This window comes from Thamnophis elegans, chromosome 12 (genome assembly GCF_009769535.1).
Source record: "Thamnophis elegans isolate rThaEle1 chromosome 12, rThaEle1.pri, whole genome shotgun sequence".
In the NCBI taxonomy this organism is placed as follows: domain Eukaryota; kingdom Metazoa; phylum Chordata; class Lepidosauria; order Squamata; family Colubridae; genus Thamnophis; species Thamnophis elegans.
In genome coordinates, this window is record NC_045552.1 from 7,252,725 (window position 1) to 7,257,228 (window position 4,504).

The 4,504-nt window shown below is 42.9% G+C and overlaps 1 protein-coding gene across 2 annotated transcripts in view; it reads right to left on the reverse strand.

Annotated features, from left to right (window-relative positions):
* The window catches only part of LOC116516034 (phospholipase A2 inhibitor subunit gamma B-like), an 8,658-nt gene extending 4,532 nt beyond the window's left edge, over positions 1-4,126 (reverse strand). Inside the window, exon 1 of one of the 2 annotated variants that reach the window (XM_032228388.1) lies at positions 4,050-4,126. The gene's annotated coding sequence lies outside the window, so the exon portion shown is untranslated. The remainder of the gene's footprint in view (positions 1-4,049) is intronic. The other variant, XM_032228389.1, reaches the window with a different exon arrangement.
* Positions 4,127-4,504: the final 378 nt, after the last annotated feature.

The following is a 4,504-nucleotide window of genomic DNA, read 5'->3' on the forward strand; positions in this document are numbered from 1 at the left end:
TATCTATCATCTATCTATCTATCTATCTATCTATCTATCTATATCTCACCATTATTATTTTTATAAATGGAGTTATTTAGTAATGAGCATACCCAAAATTGCAATTTTTCCCTTTTTTCCCCTGAATAGAATATCTATGTGGTCAGTTGGACTGAGTGTTACTGGCTCAATGTTACCCAACTGACTTTCATGCTTAAGGCGGGACTAGAATTCACAGTGTCTTGGTAATTGGCCGAAAGCCAAACAGTCGATTTTAATGTCTAAGGCAGGACTAAAACTCACAGCCTCTTAGTGATAGGCCCAAAGTCACCTGAACCTCAGACAAACTCAGTAGAAATTCAGCTTCTGCTGCTTTCCTGAGGCCACTCATCCATGTAGTTCAAGATGGTATTCAACAGGTTCTGACCAGTTCTGGAGAACTGGTAACAGAAATTTTGAGTAGTTCAGAGAACTGGTTAATATCGCCTCTGACTGGCCCGGCCCCATCTATTCTCTACCTCCCAAGTCCCAGATGATCAGGAGGGAATGGGGATTTTGCAGTAACTTTCCCCTGGAGTGGGGAGGGAATGGGGATTTTGCAGAATCCTTTCCCTGCCATTCCTTATTTTCCTCCCAAAAAATGAAGGTGCGCCTTATACTCCAGAGCATCTTATTCTCCAAAAAAGAGTACATTGCTAACAATAATTCAGTACCAAATCAAATCAAATGTGGAAGAAGGGAGTGCCAAACAATTCCTGCTAAATGGAAAACAATTTTTTTCTATATCAAATCAAAAGAATCAGGCAATGACTGGGAGTCCTAATATTATTTATTGCTTATCTTTATTTGAATTACTTCAGCTTTTTCTTCAAACACACAGTCAAAGCAGATGAAAATATTTCTGCCTGCCTAATTGGTTTCAATTCAGGAAAATTTGAAGACGTAGCTCTAATATCAGTGGCAGTGTTTGGTCTCATTCGAGACAACAATGAAACCGCATACAGATGGGAGGTTGAACAACTACCCTCGAGTGCGACTCGAACAATCTGGAAACTGGACACACTCAAAGATGTAGAAATGGTGGTAGACTTTAGGAGAAACCCTCCCATACTACCACCTCTTACAATACTAGACAACACAGGATCAACAGTAGAGACCTTCAGGTTTCTGGGTTCTATCCTATCTCAAGATCTAAAATGGACACATGTTGTGACTCAGCTAGAGCCTTGGGAGCTGTTATCAGACTCTGACAGTGAGGGGGCTTTTGAGTCATGTTTGGAAGAGGAAGAGGGTTCTGGACAGGGGTCTGCCTCCGAGCAGGGCTCAGAGAGACTAGTTGGTCCCCAGGTAATGACTGAGACTTGGGCCAGTGGGGAGGACATAAGAGAGACTGAGCCTTGGAGCAGTGGGGAGGAGACAAGAGAGGCTGAGCAAGAACCCTTCTGTGAGTCTTTTCGGGATGCACATAGGAGACGAGCTGACCGACGTCAGGCACAACGGAGGACTCCGAGGAGGTGATTGCAACCAGATGTGCCTCGTTAGAGGCTTCCCTTATGGATAAAAGGACTGGTGGTGCCACGCCCTGCTCGCAGAAGTCAACGTTCCTTGTTCCTGGATTGGGTTTTCTTTGCTGTGCACTTCGAAAAGTGGTTTGACTTCTGTAATCCTGATTTGTAGAGACTTTGGGAAGAAGGGCTTTGCTTCTGTTTGATTCATCTTGTATTTGCCGTAAGAAAGTTTTATGTTTGAGTCCGTTATCTTCTGGCAGAGACTTTAATTAGTTTAGTTTGGCTCGCAGCCATTTTGAAACTGAGAACTGATAAAGAGAATTCCCTTTCCTTTTATTTGCCTGTCGTCTGTTAACAAGTGAAGGAGAGGGGAACAGAACAGACACCTAACCACAAGAACATCATCAGAACAGCAGAACAAAGAATGTTTTTTCTCTGCCAACTCAGGAAGCTCAAACTGCCCAAAGAGCTGCTGATTTTGTTCTACAGAGGAATGATTGAGTCTGTCATCTGCACTTTCATAACTGTCTGGTTTGGCTCTGCAACCCAACAAGACAGACACAGACTTCAGAGGATAATTAGAAAAAACAACCAACCTGTCTTCCATTGAGGACCTGTACAATGCAAGAGTCAAAAAGAGGGCTGTGAAAATATCTACAGACCGCCCAGATCCTGGACATAATTTTTTTTCAACTCCTACCCGCAAAATGGTGCTATAGAGCAATGCACACCAGAACAACTAGACACAATAACAGGTTTTCCCTGAATGCCACCCCTCTGCTAAACAAATAATTCCTGCACCATTGTCAAGCTACTCACTAAGGCTGCATTACTATTACTATTAGTCTTCTCATTGTTCCTATCACCCATCACTTATGACTGCAGGACTGTGGCTTTGTTGCTTGTATCCGTATGATTTATATTATATTCATTGTTTCCTGATTGCTTATTTGTACCCTATGACTATCATTAAGTGTTGTACCTTATGATTCTTGACGAATGTATCTTGTCTTTTTATGTACACTGAGAGCATCTGCGCCAAAGACAAATTCCTTGTGTGCCCAATCACACTTGGCCAGTAAATTATTCTATTCTATTCTATTCTATTCTATTCTATTCTATTCTATTCTATTCTATTGTTCTTGATGAATGTATTTTATTCTCCTTATGTCCACTGAGAGCATAAGCACCAAAGACAAATTCCTTGTGTCTCCAATCACACTTGGCCAGTAAATTATTCTATTCTATTCATTCTATTCTATTCTATTCTATTCTATTCTATTCTATTCTATTCTATTCTATTGTTCTTGATGAATGTATGTTATTCTCCTTATGTACACTGAGAGCATAAGCACCAAAGACAAATTCCTTGTGTGTCCAATCACACTTGGCCAACAAAGAATTCTATTTATTCTATTCTATTCTATGCTATGCTATGCTATGCTATTCTATTCTATTCTATTCTATGTATGTGGCAGCCAAGAGAAAAACCTTAATATAACTGATTACGGCTGTGTGAATTTCAGAGAGCAGCACAAGCTGTCAGAAGGTACTGATCTACTAATTAAGATTGTTTGTGTGTGTGTGTGTGTGTGTGTGTGTGTGTGTGTGTGTGTGTGCATGCGCGCATGCACATTTGAGCCTTTGAGCCAGATTCATGAAAACTTCTCACACAGGAGACCCCCTAGAGAAACTCCAGGGCTGTAGACTACCCTGGGAAGAAGGAAAATAATGCACACAGTTGCCTTCAGGATTTAGACGGAATGAGCAGAATAAAACAAAATAAAAAAACAAATCTATAAAGTAGTTGAAAAGTCAAATCTCTGAGAGATGGACAGGATCATTATCAACACTGATAAAAATCAATAAAAAATAAATCAATATCAAACCCTATAGGTCGAGGGGCTGCAATGGGACTGGAATGCACTGGAAAAGCTATTAAGTACATATAGTTCAAGAACGTATCTCAGGAGAGTCTAATTTTTTCAAGGCACCTTGGATGACCTCACAGTGCCCGCAGCAGAAGCAGCGAGCTGGTTAACTTCTTTAACATCACCAGAGGTGTCAAACTCAAGGCCCGCTAAGAAGTTCTTAGATCTGGCCCACAGGGCTGCCCTGGAAACAGTGAAGGACCAGCCCACAGTGCCTCTGCCAGTGAAAACGGAGCTCAGGAGGGCCATGCTTCCAGGTCCCTCCTGAGTTCCGCTCCTCTCCCAGGCTCCATTTTCAGCTGGGACGGCCTCCTGCAGCCCTCTACCACCAACAACTGATTTTTTTATCTCGATTTCTTTGGCAGAGAGCTGCAGGAGGCCGTCCTGGCTGAAAACGGAACCCGGGGGGGGGGGGTCAACAGGATGGAGAAGAAGAAGAAAAGCCCCAGCAGAAGCTGCATGATGACAAGTTAGGCACGGAGGTTAAAAAAGAAAATCTTCTTGAAGGAACACAATTGTGTGGCCAAGAGGATCTGTAAAACAACACACAAGCACTTCCATAGACAAAAACAAATCAGAGACACTTGTAAAACCACCTCCTTTTTAATTACCCATGAGGCTCCCACGTTACCTCTTAGGAATCCTGTAGAATCTCCTTCTGCCCAGAGTTCACAGGCTGTGAGGTGACCTCTCAAGGCAAGGTGCTCTACCTCTTTGAGGAACAGATGCTAAGAGCAATATGTGTGCCCCTCCCTAACCACTTCCTTTTGGAGGAAATGGCTTCTGTGCCTCTGCCTGTAGCCCCCTCCTCCAGACAAAGCAAGTCATCTCACCATTGGAAACTAATGCTTTGAAGGAACCCTTTTCTCAAGCATTTGTCGTGTGTCAAGGGTCCTTATACAAGATCATCGCTAGGTCTAGTCGTAGGCCAATGCCCTCACCCAAGATCCAACAAAGTTAGGATTAGCCCTCTACCCATCTAGCAACAGAATTCACCACATGGCACCTGGGAAGACCACATCACCCAGCAAGGCTCAATCAAGCTTGGGACTCAAAACACAACCTACAAAGTTAGCCCTGCATGGC